Genomic DNA, 21506 nt, shown 5'->3' on the forward strand with positions numbered 1-21506 from the left:
TGTGTAGTGGGTGTAAAGTTTGTTATAAATTCTCACTCATTAAACACGAATCATTTATCACATGCTTCCCTTTGAACGACTTAATATAATATTCAACTTTTATGAAATAAATGAAAAATAAACTTTTGGTTCCTCAACTGCGTTCCCCACTCCAGTCAGCAGATGGCGATGTGCGTCTTTTAGGTTCAGGAGATGCTGCCAGTGTGACTTATAACCTAGTGGACGGGACGCTCCTTCAACAACAACAGCTAGTCAGACACCTCGGTGGCTCTCTAGCAAACATAGCTACAACATTCACGCTCTTTACACTGTTTTGGTGTATATTAGTCGATGTGTTTTAAACACACTTCTGTCGTATGTACTTGTTGGACCATTTAATTATATATTTACGTTGTTTGTCAGCTAGCTGGTTTGCTAAGTTAGCTTAGGACTAAGCTAGTCGCTAATGCTAGCTAGTGAACATCCCCGACCATGATTTCAGTAAGCTACTCTCCTGATAAAGAAGAGGTCTGCTGGACGGAGAAAGATGCTTTCATGAAAGAGGAGGAGGAAGATGAGGATGTTACAATACAAAAACAAGTAGAGGGTGAGGCTGTTACCGTGAAAGAAGAAGATAAAGACGTTTCAGTGAAGAAGAGGAAGATGCGTTCAGAGTGAAAGAGGAGGAGGATGTTACAGTAAAAGAAGAGGCAGTGAAAGAGGAGGATGCAGTTTTTGTAGTGAAAGAGGAGGGGTGATGACTGTCACGTCAAAAGAGGAGGAGGAAGAAGAGGAGGTTGGAGATCTGTTTAACACCAGTAAGTACCGTCTCTGCAGTTGTTGAACCAATATGCAGTAAAGGGGTTCTACACTTTAATGTTGTTCTGTAGGAATGGCTGAAGCTACACTGTAATGTGTAGAACATCAAGAGTGGACCATCAACAAAACGTTAACAATTGATCAAATGCATCCAATGATAATGTCTGAAATACTGTAGTACTCAATGTCTCCTATTAGCTTAGCCCAAGATGTAGTCTTAAAGGGGCAATCAGCAGTTGTTACATCCATTTTGGGACTTATACATTGATGATATGTACCCACTGTTTCTTTAAGAAATCAGTTATAAATGCCTCATGAGCTTAGTTTAACTGTCATGTCGTACCCCATCAGAACCCAAAATATAAGCTTTTTTTACTCCTATGTTTGTCAGTAAATATAACAAAGACCATATATCCTCAAAACATGGTTAAAACTATAATGTTGATATCATGGATGGTTACATTTCTCCAGCCCCATCCCTAATAAACAAATTAGACACATTTGTGCAGTTTTGATAGACAATTTTGAACAGAAATGCAATGGCTCATTGGATCAGAATAAACTTTGCACATACACTGCTGCCCTCTAGTGGACAAACTCTAAATTGCACCTGGGCTGTAATAATCCATTATGGCCTTTCTCTTGCATTTCAAAGATGATGGTACAAAAAAATACAAAAGAACGTTTTTTTTTTCTTTGTGTTATCTTTTACCAGATCTAATGTGTTAAATACTCCTACATTCCTTTCACATTTCCACAAACTTCAAACTGTTTCCTTTCAAATGGTACCAAGAATATGCATGCCCTTGCTTCAGGGCCTGAGCTACAGGCAGTTAGATTTGGGAATATAATTTTAGGCGAAAATTGAAAAAAAAGGGGCGGATCCTGATATGATCCTTTCATATCATATCAAAATAACTTCACACAATACTTTCATATCACATCCAAATAGTTTCAAATACTATCACTTCAAAATAATTTCATATACTTTCACATAATACTTGCAGATCACATCAAAATCGGTAACCAGTAGCAACACCCCAAACGGTCCTAGATGGCAGTAGTGCCTTGTGGTCGAACCAAATTAGTTTCTCATCATCTCTCCTCCTTCCTTCAGGCTTCTTTTTCTTCTTTGGACTTTATATGGCGGTTGGCAACCAACTTTAAGGTGCATTACCACCAACAACTGGACTGTAGTCTGGATCTCAGTTCTTCTTTCAATCACCCACATGGGTATATGCTCCTAAAAACCAATGAGGAGATGGGAGAGGTGGGACTTGCAGTGCGTCGAGAGTCACAAATAGACGCAAGTTGTATTTTAGCGCCTGGCTACGCAGAAGCTCGTTGACACGCGCAAGCAGTGTGGGTGCAATGATTGATTAACATGTATGTGTACATTTATTTGTTTTGCAATGCTCGCGCACGTGACGCAAGCACTGTGGTCAGCATGTTAGTGGTAGAGCGTGCTCACCCCCTGGACTTTGTGTTCATGTACATCAGTTCATTTACGAGACTAGGGGACGTCTGGCACTGTTTCCCTGCTAGTCCACCCTCAAGTTCTCTTGACAATTGTGTAGCATTATTTAGTAGGCTTAGTGTTTCTGATAGTGACTTCCTCTCCTGGGTGCCCGTACCTCGGCTAAGTCTGAGTTGCGGGACATGGAGATGGATTGGGTCTTTGGTCGGATCAAACATCTTGTCTGCCTGAGTGTGATGTGTACGATGTCTGCCCACTCTCAACCTAGCCTTGGGGATGGGCGGTATACCGTATTTGACTATATACCAGTATTGATGCACGGACCGGTTTGGGTTTTTACTTTACCTTCTATAAGGGTATGTCAATGTTTGGTTTGTTAAATGTGATGTACCCCAAAAAACAAAAAATGTTCAGGAATCTGGGAGGGGGGAACCTCTTCATTCAGTATTCTGGAGATCTAGAAATCTATTTGCCGCCTTCACAATGTCAAGCTTCTTTTGATGTTTTATTAGTTTGACTAGTGCAATTTATCTCTTGCTCTATAAACACAACAAAGTCCACCTTCACTATTAGTGTGTTGGGATCCTTCTCCTGCATGGCTTCAATGCAGACTGTGAGACATCCACTACCTTCTCTCTACTCACTCCTTCAGCTATTTTCACTGCCTCCACATAGGACACCTGCTGGATGGGCCTGATCCTAGCTACTGTGACATCCTTTATCCGTACAGGGCACTCCAGGAACTTGGGAACGTGATTCCCATCACAATTACAACAACATGCTTCATCTGACTCTTCAACTACGACATATTTCTTTTTTAGACAAACACTTGCCACGTGTCCAAACTTGTACAATTGTAACACCGCAGCGGCTTCTGTACATAGGGTCTCACCGCATATCTCACATACCCAGGTTATACATAAGATGGGAGAACCAGTTCACCAAACGACAGTAAACCCTCCGTCTATCATTCAATTTAATGGACGTGCGTCTACCTGGAATGTTATCCCTAAACCACCCAGCCTCTATGTCCAACGCAACACCAGAGATGAAACTTTTAACCGGTGCCCTACTCTGAAAGTCATAGCCTTCCACATCGTACGTCCACATCTTGTTGAGTCACAGAGCTTTCTCCTTTTGCGCTGTTGACAAACGAAATCAGCATCATACCGCTCCTGGTCACTCAAACCAATTCCACTTTACCCAATTCATCCTTCACCATCTTTGAGACTGCTAACGGGTCACCCAAAAAAACATCCTTGCTGATGATTCCCACTCCAACCATAAACTGCTGTTCATTACCAACTTTAGCCCTTTTCACTCCACTGTCCTTTACCATCGTCCACTCATTCTCAACAACTGTACAGAGTCAATGTTCTTCACCATCGTCCAGTCAGTCTCAACAACTGTACTCGCGCCAAGAGAATCCCACAATGTTTCCTCCATTGCTCCTCCAGTCATCCCCCGGACTCCCACGCTCTTTGCTGTGAAAGATGTGAGTTTCTTGAAGTAGCATCTATATTGTTCTCATTCCAGCACATCTGTTGCTTCACCAACTTTTTCTCCCTTTCGTCTGCACTACTTGCCACCATTTCCCTTCCTGATTTCCCTCTCTTGGATGTCTCCACCACCCTCCTAACCTGTCAATAATTCCTCCCTGGTTTATTAGTTGGTAGTCATGAAAAAAACAACGTATTCAAGGTGCTGCACATTCTATTCCAGCTCTAGAATTAGAATAGTCATTATGTTTCCATGATTTCAACAGTTCACCATTTCACTAAGCCTATAATGTGGACACCAAGGATGTGGATACCAAGGAACTTGAAGCTCTCAACCTGCTCCACTACAGCCCCGTCGATGAGAATGGGGGCGTGCTCTGTCATCTTTTTTCTGTAGTCCACAATCATCTCCTTAGCCTTGATCACATTAAGGGAGTGGTTGTTGTCCTGGCACCACAAGGCCAGGTCTCTGACCTCTTCCCTATAGGCTCTCTCGTCGTTTATCAGGCCTACCACTGTTGTGTCATTGGCAAACTTAATGATGGTGTTGGAGTCGTGCCTGGCCGTGCAGTCATGAGTGAACAGGGAGTACAGGAGGGGACTGAGCACGCATCCCTGAGGGGCCCCTGTGTTGAGGATCAGTGTGGCGTTTGTGTTGTTACCTACCCTTACCAACTGTGGGCGGCCCGTCAGGATCCAGTTGCAGAGGGAGGTGTTTAGTCCCAGGATCCTTAGCTTATTGATGAGCTTTGAGGGCACTATGGTGTTGAACGCTGAGCTGTAGTCAATGAATAGCATTCTCGCATAGGTGTTCCTTTTTGTCCAGGTGGGAAAGGACAGTGTGGAGTGCAATAGAGATTGCATCATCTGTGGATCTGTTCGGGCGGTATGCAAATTGCAGTGGGTCTAAGGTTTCTGGGATAATGGTGTTGTGAGCCATGACCAGCCTTTCAAAGCACTTCATGGCTACAGATGTGAGTGTTACGGGTTGGTAGTAATTTAGACAGGTTACCTTAGTGTTCTTGGGCACAGGGACTATGGTGGTCTGCTTATAACATGTTGGTATTACAGACTCGGACAGGGAGAGGTTGAAAATGTCAGTGAAGACACTTGCCAGTTGGTCAGCGCATGCTCACAGTCCACATCCTGGTAATCCATCTGGCCCTGCGGCCTTGTGAATGTTGACCTGTTTAAAGGTCTTACTCACATTGACTGCGTAGAGCGGGATTACACAGTCTTCCGGAACAGCTGGTGCTCTCATGCATGTTTTAGTGTTATTTGCTGTAGTTTAGCTTGTCTGGTAGGCTTGTGTCACTGGGCAGCTCTCGGCTGTGCTTCCCTTTGTAGTCTGTAATAGTTTGCAAGCCCTGCCACATCCAATGAGCGTCAGAGCCGGTGTAGTACGATTGAATCTTAGTCCTGTATTGATGCTTTGCCTGTTTGATGGTTCGTCGGAGGGCATAGCGGGATTTCTTATAAGCTTCCGGGTTAGAGACCCGCTCCTTGAAAGCGGCAGCTCTAGCCTTTAGCTCAGTGCAGATGTTGCCTGTTGCCTGTAATCAATGGTTTGGGGTATGTACGTACGGTCACTGTGGGGACAACGTCATCGATGCACTTATTGATAAAGCCAGTGAGTGATGTGGTGTATTCCTCAATGTCATCGGAAGAATCCCGGAACATGTTCCAGTCTGTGATAGCAAAACAGTCCTGTAGCTTAGCATCTGCTTCATCTGACCACTTTTTTATAGACCGAGTTACTGGTGCATCCTGCTTTAATTTTAGCTTGTAAGCAGGAATCAGGAGGATAGAATTATGGTCAGATTTGCCAAATGGAGGGTGGGGGAGATCTTTGGAAATCTTAGAAATTTGGTAAGACAGATTTAAGTTTCCCTGCATTATTTTTTATTTCTTTATTTCACCTTTATTTAACCAGGTAGGCTAGTTGAGAACAAGTTCTCATTTGCAACTGCGACCTGACCAAGAAGCAAAGCAAAGTCCCCGGCTACTAGGAGCGCCGCCTCTGGGTGAGCGTTTTCCTGTTTGTTTATGGCAGAATACAGCTCATTCAATACGGTCTTAGTGCCAGCCTCAGTCTGTGGTCGTATGTAAACAGCTACGAAAAATACAGATAAACTCGGGAGGTAGATTGTGTGGTCTACAGCTTATCATGAGATACTCCTTAGACTTCCTTAGATATCGTGCACCAGCTATTATTTACAAAAATACATAATCTGCCGTTCCTTGATGGGTAGGCTATTGTACAACACACAGAGCTATTTTCCTTTATTCAGGACATTGAGAATGACAACACATTACAGAGTAGTCTAGTGGGATTATTCACAAAAGTATCTGGTATTTTTACATTTTTCACCTGAAATATTAAATTATTTATAGTCCTAGGTCTATGTTATTGTTAGGTGAAGTTATGGACCAATTTGCAAATAGTGTACAAACACTCATTGTCAGGCTGATGGAAAAGCTAGCATTTTACTGGTTGAAGTGTTTTTTAAAGTATAAAGCAGTTGATTTGCAATGATGACACAAACATTATATTAAGCAGGACATTCAAACGAGCCTTACAATTATAATCCAATGTAGTGTGAAATGAACTCATAACCAACCTGGAAATAGAGGTTACTCCCCTGAGTTTCCCCCCATTCACATTCAGAATACATTGTGAAAAACTAAAATCTTTGCTCACCATTTTTGCTCCAGGCAGATACACTACATCCATAACTAGTGGTTTCCTCATTAGCAGGGAGGAGTTTCTCCAACCAAATTGTGTGCGCATCGCCCTCGTGCCGCAATTTTAGCAAACACAGAAAGGGTCCTGTATTGGAGACCAAAAGTCATCTGGCACACTGCTTAGGATTTCAACAACTTTAATAACTTATTTCTAGCCTACAATCACCGATTTACTACTAATGTGAAAACAAGACAAAATATGACTATTCTTGCTCATTTTAAGACATTTGTCAAATAATTTTAACATTCATTACAGACGTCAATTGTTGTACAACATCATGGCTACGCTGTTGGCATCACCTTTACAGTGGATTTCCGCTGTTGTAGGCCTTTAACCATCTGTCTGACTTTGTTCACACAGGAGAGAGACGTGACTATCGTGGATCCTCTGGGGAGCCTCAACAACATCATGATGCTGACGAGGCAGAGAAGAGTCTCTCCAGATCAGAACACCTCAAGAAACACCTGCAGAGATCCACAGGGAAGAGCTTCACCTCCTCAACAGGCATTAAAATTCATCAGAGAATCAACACAGGAGAGAAACCTTATAGCTGTGATCAATGTGGGAAGAGTTTTGTTAGATCTGGCCATATGACATTACATCAGAGAATACACACAGGAGAGAAACCTTATAGCTGTGATCAATGTGGGAAGAGTTTTGCTGCATCTAGCAGTCTGACTCTACACCAGAGAACACACACAGGAGAGAAACCTTTTAGCTGTGGTCAATGTGGGAAGAGTTTTACCTCATCTAGCAATCTGACTCTACACCAGAGAACACACACAGGAGAGAAATCTTATAGCTGTAGTCAATGTGGGAAGACGTTTGCTGCATCTAGCAGTCTGACTCTACACCAGAGAACACACACAGGAGAGAAACCTTTTAGCTGTGGTCAATGTGGGAAGAGTTTTGCTGCATCTAGCAATCTGACTCAACACCAGAGAACACACACAGGAGAGAAACCTTATGGCTGTGGTCAATGTGGGAAGAGTTTTGCTGCATCTAGCAATCTGACTCTACACCAGAGAACACACACAGGAGAGAAACCTTATAACTGTGGTCAATGTGGGAAGAGTTTTGGTCAATCTGGACATCTGACTGTACACCAGAGAACACACACAGGAGAGAAGTATTTTAGCTGTAAGCAATGTGGGAAGAGTTTTGCTGCATCTAGCAATCTGACTCTACACCAGAGAACACACACAGAAGAGAAATCTTATGGCTGTGGTCAATGTGGGAAGAGTTTTGGTCAATCTGGAGATCTGACAGTGCACCAGAGAATACACACAGGAGAGAAATCTTATAGCTGTGATCAATGTGGGAAGAGTTTTGCTGCATCTAGCAGGCTGATTCTACACCAGAGAACACACACAGGAGACAAATCTTATGGCTGTGGTCAATGTGGGAAGAGTTTTGGTCAATCTAGAGATCTGACAGTGCACCAGAGAAGACACACAGGAGAGAAACCTTATAGCTGTGATCAATGTGGGAAGAGTTTTGGTCAATCTGGGCATCTGACTGTACACCAGAGAACACACACAGGAGAGAAGTATTTTAGCTGTAAGCAATGTGGGAAGAGTTTTATTACATCTAGCATTCTGAATCGACACCAGATAACACACACAGGAGAGAAACCTTATAGCTGTGGTCAATGTGGGAAGAGTTTTACTCAGTCAAGCAGTCTGATACGACACCAGAGAACACACACAGGAGAGAAAGTAGTAGCAATATTTTAATGATGTCACAATGTAGAAGACTAAATGTTTGCCCCCTTATCAATTGATTTCAGCATGATATGGATATTAGCCTCAGGGGGAAAATCCAGGCTCTGATATGGAAGAGTACTATTTATGTGATTTAACAAACAGTGACTAACAAAAAAAGAGTTGTGTTAATAGTCCGGAAATTACGGTAACACAAAAATATCTGTGTTACACTTACCATGTTGGTGACCCACTGGAATCAAGATGCAACACTTCAAAATGTAGCTGCTGTTTTCTACAAATTGTCCTCTATCCAGGGATGTACACATTTCTCCCAGATTCCATGTGGTTTTTGAGCTGTTAGTTTTAACAGGACGTGCAACCTCATCTCCCTCTCGCACAAATGATTTTAGCATGATATCGAAGAGTTATGACAAATAAGTGTTGTGTTCCTTTGTTTAGCGACCCCTAAATGTAAATGCATCATTCCAAATGTAGCTGACTGTCTTCTGCAAGTTGTTCTCTAATCAGTCGAGGTTAAAGATATCTCCCATTTCCATGTGTTTTTATAGTTGTGCTGGTTTCAACAACACGTACAACCTGATTTCCACCCTCATCGATATCAGTGATTTATTGCTACTTGTCAAAACAACAGCGTTTTTGGTGCTTGTGTCCATGGTGAGGACAACTTCGTTTCTGATTGTCTCAAGGTTGGGCAGTCAAATAGTTTTTTGTTTTGCGTTTAGCCAGTGAGTTGCCATGGATCTTATTTTGACTGCATGTTTTTCCATTTTGGAGATGAGTTTTGTTTGGGCTCGTTCCAAGTGGACGAGAGTTCTAGAAGCTAGTGGGGGAAAAATGTGTTTTTTTCTTGTTTTTAATTGTTGACAGCCAGTAGACACCATGTTGATATTGGTGAAGCATTGTAGTTGATTATAATGTGAAATAAAAGTTGCTTTCTGTTGGTGGTAAGCATTCTCTTAAGGTGTTACAGTCTTTGGTTTTTCCATTTATATTTTGAGGTTTGGATTTTAGCACATAGCTCGTTAGCACGTAGGGCACACTGATTGGTGTCACCTTGTTAGTCAGTATGTGTTACACCTGTGCTGGCTTGTCCATCTCATTAGTGGGAAGGTGTTTCACCTGAGCTGGTCCAGGTTCTATTTAAGAGTGTCTGTCCCAGTGCTCCAGTTGTCTTGATAGATGTGTAGAGTCAACAACTTTAGTTGCGCTACCTTTTTTGGTTTGCTTCCTGTTTTTCTTTTTCTGATTTAGTGGGTCTCAGGGTGTCTTTTAGGTCCCAGTTGTTGTTACTAGTCAACTTTCAGTGGACACAGAGCAAAACTGCAAGATTATGTTATAATACTTTTATTGCATCAAATGGTTGTTTTATGCAACAGAATAGAGGGTTCTTAGAACTATTGTGTCTGTGTGTTCTACTGAGGATGGGCCTCTGGGAGAAAACACTGACAGGAGATTTGCAATGTCTTTTGGGTGATAAAACCTAAAGAGACCGCATTCCGGAGCATGAGTTAATGTTTCTGTTCTATATGATACCAGGGAGAGATGACCTCAGGGCCAGACCCTGGTCTCTACACAAAGAGTACTGTTTTTACTGCAGATACTGTCTGCTGAGAATTATAAGTATCTTTCATACAAATCTTAACCTTGTGACCCGTTCTATACATCTGTTGTTCGTCATGTAGGTTGAAAGGGGTGTATCTTGGCTGTAAAAGACCTTTGTACTTTTGTCTCTGGGCTCTCAATGAATCATCTGGGGGTGATTCGTCGACCAGCCATCATTATCGTAGAGCACTCAATTGATTCACTTTATATGTGTACGTTGTATTGACCTGCTCCCTTATAAGTGAATAAAGATTTATTTTAAGAATAACTCTGACTTGTGTGATAACTTTGTCTCCTTATTTGATATTAAAGAAATTAACAACCACATTTGGAGATGAGAATGTGAATCTTCACTTGGTGACCGCTCCTGACGACCTGGGTAAATCGTGCACGAGGGATCCTTTATCTTGGGAGACCACACTTCGGGAACGGTGCAGATGGACCCACCTTTGATCTGAGTGGATACCACATCTCGAACGTAGTTTTAAAAAAAAGAATGAGGTGAGCGAAACACAGTGTAGTTTTTAGAAAAGCCTCGTAGGCTCTGAGTGTGTTTTCCTGTGTGAAGGGGGCACCTTGGAGGAGTAAACAGGGCCCAGTCAGGAGGCTCTGAGGCTGTCAGCTATCTGTGTGAACTGGATGAAAACTAGAATCTGTGTTTAGTTAAGACAATTTATGATATAGTAAGGTACACCTGTAATTGTTTTAAACCTGTACCCCATTTTAGAAGTATTGAAATATGTAAATGTATGAGTTGCATTATCCTAGGAACTAACCATGAGATAGAAATGTGAAAATATTCCTGCAGGTTAAAATATTGTTGAAAAACAACTAATTGATTAGGTATGTTTGGGAATAGCATTGTGTGACTGTGATATGAGAGTTGTGTGACTGTGATATGAGATTTGTGTGACAGTCATAATCTGATGTTTGGATAGTAAGTAACATAGAGATCTATAGTTCCTCATATAGAAATATGCTTAATCAGATGATTGACGTTTGGATAATAAGCTTTGATATAACGTTATCTTGGGGTTCCGTTCCTTCCCTGCCCATCATAGAATATCACGGGGTGGTATTGAGAGCGGGATGATAGTTTAGGAAGCAGCGGAAGGTCTATAGTTCTTGGGAGGCTTGATTTTGCCGCGGTCTCTGGGAGGTTAGAGAACCGTTCACGATCCGGTCATTGCCCCGGAACCAAACGTATATTTTTTTGGTTCGCTGGGAGTATGTTTGGAGAGCTGCTTCGAAGCTGTGGAGAATCCTTGAAAAAGCAAATGGAATGTTTGCCGTGAGTACCTGAGAATTTCTTAAGTTTTATATGGATTTTGTGAATATATGTAAATATTATCAATTCTATGTGTGTATAATCGATTACTAGAGATTTGATGAAGTAATACTGGGAATATAATTAGATACAATTTAAACAACCCATATGAGGACAAACGTAGGTTTTGAGTTGGTATCTTCAATTGATAATTTGATAAAGATGAGGTTTAAGCATTATTAAACAGTCTACAAAGTCTGGCCAATTGTCTCAGAAACTGGGGGGAGTGTGTCCACTTTAGGTTAACTTACCCTAACGATGTAACTATAAAACGCTTTTTAGATTTTCTCCATCCGGGTACTACATTTGAAATAAAACTGCCCTTAAGGCCTGAAAATTCGGGGGGGGGGGTGTCTTCCCAGTATGAGAGGAGCTGAGGCTAGCTAGCTAACGTTACTGTACTGTAGCTCATACAACGACAATGGTCAAACCCAGCTTTCTAATATTTACATTAATTAGCTATAGTAACGTTATGGAAGATATTAACAGAAAACCATAATTGTCTTCGTTATTCATTATTAGTATGTTATATTATTATATAAATTATTTCGAGACATATTCAGAGCCAAACATCAACCCAATTTAACCTTTTTAACTGTAGTCGCATCCAAACTTGTTATCAGCGTTTTCAGTATTAATTGCGAAGTTCCCGGAAGAGGTCCAGCAACAACAGAGGTTCCTCGATGAACCCACCTTCTAACAAGTTCTTTGAAGAACCTTTTGGGGCTGTTTTTCATTGACCAAGAACCCTACGGTTCTTAGGGGATCTGAGAACAACTCCAGTTGAACCCTTCATTTTTAGAGTGTAGTCGGCTCTATTTACTCTCAGATTCAAACATGCTGATTAGCATCAACGATCAAGTCAGCTGCTGCAATACAGTATGAGGTGAGACGGTGAACTGAAGTTGAATCATAATGATTAAGTTAATTAAAATTAATTAGTGAAACTGTTCAAAAATAGTATATGGCATATTAAATATATTGTTATCATATAGAAACATCATGGAATATTGTACATCATATTAGCATCAACATATATTATTGTTTCATTCAATTTCACATAATAAGGATATTTCATATTTTCAAGTTCAGAAGTCAGAACCCATCATGTAAAAGAGACAGAAGAATGCACAATGGTCAATGCTATCCGGGATCCTTGGGACATCCCTACCCTAAACCCTGACCTTAACCCCTACCTTAACCATTTTAAATGTCAACTTGAATGGGCTAGGGACATCTCAAAGATGTATCTCTACCTGAAAATACATGATCTAAGTGATTGATAGTTCATATTCAGCAGTCATAAAGCCTAATTTACTTTAATGAACTACTAAAATAGTGATTTTGTCAGACAGCAGCTCTACACTTTGACTGACCCATCCATCCCTCCTCAGTCTTCCTCTCCTCTGAAGGCCCAGTGAGGGACTGGTTAGGAAGAACACTTCTACAGCCAGAGAGGTGAGAGGTCACACATGGTTTAGATGGTAAATATTTATGTACCCTTAGCGTTTCATCACGTCAGCAAAAAGGAATATGTTCCATCACATTGGTGTAATTTCTCACCCCTTTTGGCTGTATGAACGTGAATTTCCCCTCAGACACATTTGTTCTTTGATATTATGAAGGTAATTTGTGAAGAATGTACTTTTCTTCACATTGCTTATGCATATTCAGTGGCCTGACTGCGTCCAAGGCCCATCCTGGTAGATCTGAACCTAATGCAGCTTGGAGTGATCAGATAACAAAAGTCACATTTAGGTGCCAGGTGTAACTGAGGCCGTAGATGCTTCTTTGCCATTACTTTGAGTGTTTTATATAATATGACTAAATGTGTTTCTTTGTTACAGGGGCAGTCAAGAAATGGAACGGCAAGGCCACAGAACATGACATAAGCAGAGCTGCGGGAGACCACCTCAAGCGCCTGGTAGAGCCGGGGGTGGTGTTTACCACTCCACCACGCCTTCAGCAAGCTGGAAAAGTGGGATTGATCCATTTGTTTGTTTCAGTTTTCAGTAGTTGAATCCTTAGACGTATAGTTGATTTCAACATTTTTCATTTTCAACAAATGAACTGGGTTGGTTGAAAAGTGATACTAAACGTACATACAATGCACTATTTTGGCATAGAGGAAGATACACTGAATTTATACTGTTTTTCATACTAAGATGGACCAAGATATGTGTTGCTTTTGCACATATTTGTTCATTGATTTAGCAAGTCTGTTGATTGGTCAGTCATTGGGTTAATTTGTTTCACAATATGTTCAAATCAAAACAAGCTTTATTTATACAGCACATTTCAGACATGGATGCAATGGCTTCACAGGAAAAAACAATTATTTACCACACAAACATAAGGTTAACAACTGAAAGACTAATGAGCATCCAATGGAAATGCCATCAATTACAATAGTAAGAATTGGATGCAATATCCAACCCAAAATATCAGCTTGTTTTATTACATTGTTTGTTGTTACGTTCCCCAGCAGGAAAACCAGAAATGTCCCTTAAATAGAAGAGGGAACTAACAAAGAGTCACTGACAACAACAACTAAACAGGTGGGCTTTTAGGAGGGGTTCTGATAGACACTATGGGGGTGTCCACTGAAAGTTGACTAGTAACAACAACTGGGACCTAAAAGACACCCACCATGAGACCCACTAAATCTGCCCAAGAAGAGGAAAACAAAAGAAAAACCCACACCAAACTTAAAGACAGGAAGAAAACCTAAAAGGTGGAGCAACTAATGGTGTTGACTCTCCACATCTATCAAGACAACTGGAGCACTGGGACAGCCACTCTTAAATAGAACCTGGACCAGCTCAGGTGAAACACCTTCCTACTAATGAGATGGACAAGCCAGCACAGATGTAACACATACTGACTAACGAGGTGACACCAATCAGTGCTAACGAGCTATACGTGCTAACGAGCTATACGTGCTAACGAGCTATACGTGCTAACGAGCTATACGTGCTAACGAGCTATACGTGCTAACGAGCTATACGTGCTAACGAGCTATACGTGCTAACGAGCTATACGTGCTAACGAGCTATACGTGCTAACGAGCTATACGTGCTAACGAGCTATACGTGCTAACGAGCTATACGTGCTAACGAGCTATACGTGCTAACGAGCTATACGTGCTAACGAGCTATACGTGCTAACGAGCTATACGTGCTAACGAGCTATACGTGCTAAAGTCCAACCTCAAAACATAAATGGAAAAACCAAAGCCTGTAACAACTTCCCCCTTAAGACAACAAATATATCCTATATTTTTGTTGGACAAGTTTGCTCACCTCCAACAGAAAACAACTTCCATTTCACATTATAATCAACTACAATGCTTCACCTCCTACAATATAAACATGGTGTCTACTGGCTGCCAACAATTAAAAACAAGAAAAAACACATTTCTAAATATATATATTTTTCTACAATCTTAATTTTTGAAAAACTCACTAGCTTCTAGAACTCTCGTCTTCCTAAAACTCACTAGCTTCTAGAACTCTCGTCCCACTTGGAACGAGCCCAAACAAAACTCATCTCCAATACAGGAAAAACGTGCAGTCAAAATAAATTGTGATCCATGGTAACACACTGGCTAAACGCAAATCTTTTAGATTGCCCACATCTGAGACAATCAGCAACCAAGTTGCGGACCACGGACCACGGACATGTCTGATTTCAAGAGGAAACTCCTGCAATATCCGTAGTAACTTTCCACCTTACTGCAGAGCTTCTCTCTCTTTTCTGGGTTCACTAGATAGGCATGTTGTTGGATCGGGGCCCAGTCCCCAATGTCATGCTCTAGTACATTTGGGTTGGCACATCTGAGAATGAACCCTGATATTCTAAAAGCAGGGCAACAATGTCAATATAATAGTACCCAAAAATTGTCAGTTGGTTGCATTAATAATTATTACATGAATTGTAAATCTGAAATATCAAAACCAAATGTACATTAATATGTATTGGCAATAATTCACTTAATGGTGAAGCATGGAATAATTAAACAGGCTGGATGTCTTTTGTCAGGCTGAATGTTTGAAATATGAGTCATGCTTATTCAGCAGTGGAATGAAGACAATTAGCACTTGAATGTTGTCAAGAAATACTGGAGTGATGTAAGATTGTTAAGAAAATGTATTATTATTGATTACAGACCAATTTATTATATAACATCTATGTGTACAGATTGCAAGTATGTTGTTTTCAAGTCACTGAAACAACCACCCACATTGTGAAAATATTAAAATACTCCTACAATGTTAAAACATTCTACATTGTGACATTATTTCATTGATATCATGAAACAACTCCTTCATGCATGTACTTTTTGATGTTTGATCAGAGATCTTTTATCAGAGTATCTCTTGTCACATTGAAAACAGCTATGAGATTTCTCTCCCGTATGTGTTCTCTGGTGTGATTCCAGGCTGTAAAGCCAAGTAAAACTCTTCCCACATTGAGCACAGCTAAAAGATTTCTCTCCTGTGTGTGTTCTCTGGTGTACCTTCAAATTTTGAGATGAAACAAAACTCTTCCCACATTGATCACAGCCATAAGATTTCTCTCCTGTGTGTGTTCGCTGGTGTCTATTCAGGCTGCTTGACTGAGTAAAACTCTTCCCACATTGATTACAGCTATAGGATTTCTCTCCTGTGTGTATTCTCTGATGTACAGTCAGATCGCTAGATGTAACAAAACTCTTCCCACATTGACTACAGCTAAAAGGTTTCTGTCCTGTGTGTGTTCTCTGGTGTACAGTCAGTTGGCTAGCTGTAACAAAACTCTTCCCACAATGATCACAGCTATATGGTTTCTCTCCAGTGTGTATTCTCTGGTGTGATTTCAGGCAGCTTGACAGAGTAAAACCCTTCCCACATTGATCACAGCCATAAGGTTTCTCTCCAGTGTGTATTTTCTGGTGTGATTTCAGGTTGCTTGGCCGAGAAAAACTCTTCCCACATTGATCACAGCCATAAGGTTTCTCTCCAGCATGTATTCTCTGGTGTGATTTCAGGTTTTGTAGCAGAGTAAAACTCCTCCCACATTGATCACAGCCAAAAGGTTTCTCTCCTGTGTGAATTCTTTGATGTATTTTAAGGTCTGATGAAGAGCCGAATCTCTTCCCACAGTCAGAGCAGCTGTGAGATTTCTCTCCAGTATGAATTCTCAGGTGTACTTTTAGGGAATTTGATCTTGAGAAACATTTCCCACAGTCAGAGCAGCAGTAAGATTTCTCTCCTGTGTGAATTCTCAGGTGTATTTTAAGTTCTGATGAAGATTTGCAACGTTTCCCACAGTCAGAGCAGCAATGAGATTTATCACCTGTGTGAATTCTCTGGTGCACTATTAGTGAATCTGATCTTGAGTAACTCTTCCCACAGTCAGAGCAGTGGTGAGATTTCTTTCCAGTGGGTCTCTGCTGGTGTTTCTTGAGGTGTTCTAATGTGGAGAGACTCTTCTCTGCCTCGTCAGCATCATGATGTTGTTGAGGCTCCCCAGAGGATCCACGATATTCACATTTCTCTCCTGTGTGAAGACAAAGTCAGACAGATGGTTAAAGGCCCACAACAGCAGAAATCCAATATTTATTTGAGGTAAAAGGTGATGCCCAGAGCATACCCATGAAGTTGTACAACAATTGACGCCTGTTAAATTATATGACAATTGTCTTGTTTTCACAGTAGTAACAACAATGATTGTAGGCTAGAAATAAGTTATTCAAGTTGCTGAAACATTAAGCACTGTGCCAGACGACTTTTGGTCTCCAATATAGGCCCCAACCTGTGTTTGCTAAAATTGCAGCACGAGGGCAAAGCACACACAATTGGTTGCAGAAACTCCTTCCTGCTAATGAGGAAACTGCCAGTTATGGATGTAATATACAGTGGGGGAAAAAAGTATTTGATCCCCTGCTGATTTTGTACGTTTGCCCACTGATAAAGAAAGGATCAGTCTATTATTTTAATGGTAGGTTTATTTGAACAGTGAGAGACAGAATAACAACAAAATCATCCAGAAAAATGCATGCCAGAAATGTTATAAATTGATTTGCATTTTAATGAGGGAAATAAGTATTTGACCCCCTTTCAATTAGAAAGATTTCTGGCTCCCAGGTGTCTTTTATACAGGTAACGAGCTGAGATTAGGAGCACACTCTTAAAGGGAGTGCTCCTAACCGCAGCTTGTTACCTGTAAAAAAGACACCTGTCCACAGAAGCAATCAATCAATCAGATTCCAAACTCTCCACCATAGCCAAGACCAAAGAGCTCTCCAAGGATGTCAGGGACAAGATTGTAGACCTACACAAGGCTGGAATGGGCTACAAGACCATCGTCAAGCAGCTTGGTGAGAAGGTGACAATATTTGGTGCGATTATTCGCAAATGGAAGAAACACAAAATAACTGTCAATATCCCTCGGCCTGGGGCTCCATGCATGATCTCACCTCGTGGAGTTGCAATGATCATGAGAACGGTGAGGAATCAGCCCAGAACTACACGGGAGGATCTTGTCAATGATCTCAAGGCAGCTGGGACCATAGTCACCAAGAAAACAATTGATAACACACTACGCCGTGAAGGACTGAAATCCTGCAGCGCCCGCAAGGTCCCCCTGCTCAAGAATACATATACATGCCCGTCTGAAGTTTGCCAATGAACATCTGAATGACTCAGAGGACAACTGGTGAAAGTGTTGTGGTCAGATGAGACCAAAATGGAGCTCTTTGACATCAACTCAACTCGCCATATTTGGAGGAGGAGGAATGCTGCCTATGACCCCAAGAACACCATCTCCACCGTCAAACATGGAGGTGGAAACATTATGCTTTGGGGGTGTTTTTCTGCTAAGGGGACAGGACAACTTCCCCGCATGAAAGGGACGATGGACGGGGCCATGTACCATCAAATCTTGGGTGAGAACCTCCTTCCCTCAGCCAGGGCATTGAAAATGGGTCGTGGATGGGTATTCCAGCATGACCATGACCCAAAACACACGGCCAAGGCAACAAAGGAGTGGCTCAAAAATAATCACATTATTAAGGTCCTGGAGTGGCCTAGCCAGTCTCCAGACCTTAATCCCATAGAAAATCTATTGAGGGAGCTGAAGGTTCGAGTTGCCAAACGTCAGCCTCGAAACCTTAATGACTTGGAGAAGATCTGCAAAGAGGAGTGGGACAAAATCCCTCCTGAGATGTGTGCAAACCTGGTGGCCAACTACAAGAAACGTCTGACCTCTGTGATTGCCAACAAGGGTTTTGCCACCAAGTACTAAGTCATGTTTTGCAGAGGGGTCAAATACTTATTTCCCTCATTAAAATTCAAATAATTTCATAACATTTTTGAAATGCGTTTTTTTGTTGTTGTTCTGTCTCTCACTGTTCAAATAAACCTACTATTAAAATTATAGACTGATCATTTCTTTGTAAGTGGGCAAACGTACAAAATCAGCAAGGGATCAAATACTTTTTACCCCCACTGTATCTGCCTGGAACAAAAATGGTGAGCTAAGATTTTCATTTTTCACAATGTATTCTGAATATTACAGCGCACTATCAGCACAAGATCAGGAGTGCTACTCAAGGAAACTCACATTAAGCTCTGTGTCTATTCACTAATTCACCACCGTGGGGGAAAACTCAGGGGAGTTCTCATAGGCTGACAGCAAATACAGCCTCCATTTCCAGGTTAGAGTGCATTTCACACTACTTTGGATTATAACTGTAAGGCTTGTTTGAATGTCCTGAATAATATAATGTATGTGTTATTGTCGAAAATGTACTACTTTATATTTTAAAACGACTTCAACAAGTAAAATGCTCTTTGGCTAGTTTTCCATCAGCCTGACAATGAGGGTTTGTACACTAAGTGTTAAACAAATTGGCCCATAACTTCACCTAACAACAACAGAACTACTGTAGGACCCATAACTTCACCTAACAACAACAGATCTACTGTAGGACGCATAACTTTACCTAACAATAACATAGACCTACTGTAGGACGCATAACTTCAGCTAACAACAACATAGACGTAGGACTATAAATCATTTAATATTTCAGGTGAAACATGGAAACATAACCAGATAATTTTGTGAATAATCCCTCTCGGCTGCTCTATAATGTGTTGTCATTCTAAATGTCCCGAATAAAGGAAAATAGCTCTGAGCTAAGTATCTCTGTGTCCAAACAGACTAACGAGACCCTACTGTAAATAAAGCAGACAATAACACATTTTAATCATCAATTTGTTAGGGATGTTGGATCCAAAACGGAGCACGGCATAACTGTCTTTACCAGAGTAATGAATGAAGAAGGACTTTGGTTGTTGTTGCATGTCGTGATATTTGTCATGTGACTGTCATTCAGAAAATTATTTCCTGGATCAGCTCATGATAGTTGAACATGTGACTAACAGAACAGCTACAGTATTAAGAATGATGTGTAATTATTGAAGAACCACGTTAATGACAGTACCCATTTGGGTGTTGAGAATCAACTTAAGGTGACTCTCAGATTCAACCATTGGATTTAGCAAACTGAAATGATTTAGGATTTCTGTGCCCATGAAAACTGTTTTCCCAGCGTAATATAAGGAGACACTAAATGTTACGTAGTTAGAGTGCATTTCAGAGATCTGAATACAAAAAAACTGTCCCACAGCAAGACCCAGTATTTAAGTTGAAGTTCATCATATGGCAAGCTTAACATTATGACTATAACTACTGTTCCCTGAACGAGGGAAACTACGTACAACATACTATTAAATCCACATGTTATGACTATAACTACTGTTCCCTGAAGGAGGGAAATGAGGTACAACATACAATTAAATCCACATGTTATGACTATAACTACTGTTCCCTGAAGGAGGGAAACGAGGTACAACATACTATTAAATCCACATGTTATGACTATAACTACTGTTCCCTGAAGGAGGGAAATGAGCTACAACATACTATTAAATCCACGTTATGACTATAACTACTGTTCGCTGAAGGAGGGAAATGAGGTACAACATACTATTAAACCCACATGTTATGACTATAACTACTGTTCCCTGAAGGAGGGAAACTAGGTACATCATACTATTAAATCCGTGCCTCGATAGAAGCCCCGCCTTCCACAGGTGATGAGCATGAGGCTCGGATTTATTCCTTCAATGTAATACTGCTCTTCACCGACCCAGGAAGGGGTGGGGCCAAACAGGTGCTGCACCTCGTTTCCCTCCTTCAGGGAACAGTAATTATAGTCATAAAGTTACACTCCCTTTCAGTCGGTCAACTTCGGTACAACATACTATGGGGAAATAGAATCATTCCCCATGCCGACCCAATGCGCTGAATGAAACGGCCCATGGCAGACCACCCAGACCTGACCCCGCAAGATGCGTCAGTTTTGTCAATTTATTCATTGTCTTTTGTATGAAACACTCCTGTCAACGCGCTGAGTAAGGTCGGGCACCTGATTACGCATATAGAAGTAGGACTAGTCTACCTGTCTTGCGTGCAAATGTAGGCCTATAAATGTGCCTTTTTGGGGCTGTCTGATAGTATTTCTGATTGTCTTAACGCACCACCACTAATGAGCAGAGGAGCTTCTCAACGCACATTTCTCTTCACCTCAAACAACAAGTAAACAAAGTCTTATTCAAATCAATTGCAAATGAGAATAGTTCTTTAAAGTATTTGTAAAATATGTCCAGCTCTCACTCTTTCGATAACCACTCGGCATGAAAGGTAAAAATGTAATGCTCTGATCCAGTGGAAATGTCATAAAATACCTGATTACTTCTAATCCCTTGAACAAATAGCCGACAGCTGTGTCTGTCCAAACTCACTGGAACAGGAAACTGAGGGCCCAGAATATTTTATACAATGTTGCAAGCATGCTATCGCGAGCTTCGGCCCGACCCAGTTGATCGTTGATAGAATGTTAAGTTTGTTTTAGACAGGCCATGTGCAGCCAATGTGATTTATAGGATATTTATTTTTATTGGGATATTTTCTACCTGCAGGCTGCAATGTTTTTATATCTAGCTTTATGCAGGCTATTTTTACACAGTTGGCAATGGCAATAAAAGTTACTTTTAGATTTTCATAATTTAATGTAAATTTAGATAGAATGTAGATTAATCACAGACAATGATTTTGAGATACTAGTTGTTGGGTTACGGTTGCTACAATCGCTTTCTCTATGAATTTGAGAGTGGTTACATTTCTCCAGCCCCCATCCCTCAACTATTTACCAAGTCTCTGGGCAGCCATTTTGTTGCTGTTTAAATCCTAGGTTGTCCCTTTAAAAAAGCCACACAACAAT

The 21506-nt window shown here is 41.0% G+C and overlaps 1 pseudogene; it reads left to right on the forward strand.

Moving 5' to 3' along the window:
• The window catches only part of LOC115147459 (zinc finger protein 850-like), a 62773-nt pseudogene extending 54402 nt beyond the window's left edge, over nucleotides 1-8371 (forward strand).
• The last annotated feature ends 13135 nt before the right edge of the window (nucleotides 8372-21506 follow it).

The sequence above is a fragment of the Salmo trutta genome, chromosome 14 (assembly GCF_901001165.1).
Source record: "Salmo trutta chromosome 14, fSalTru1.1, whole genome shotgun sequence".
In the NCBI taxonomy this organism is placed as follows: domain Eukaryota; kingdom Metazoa; phylum Chordata; class Actinopteri; order Salmoniformes; family Salmonidae; genus Salmo; species Salmo trutta.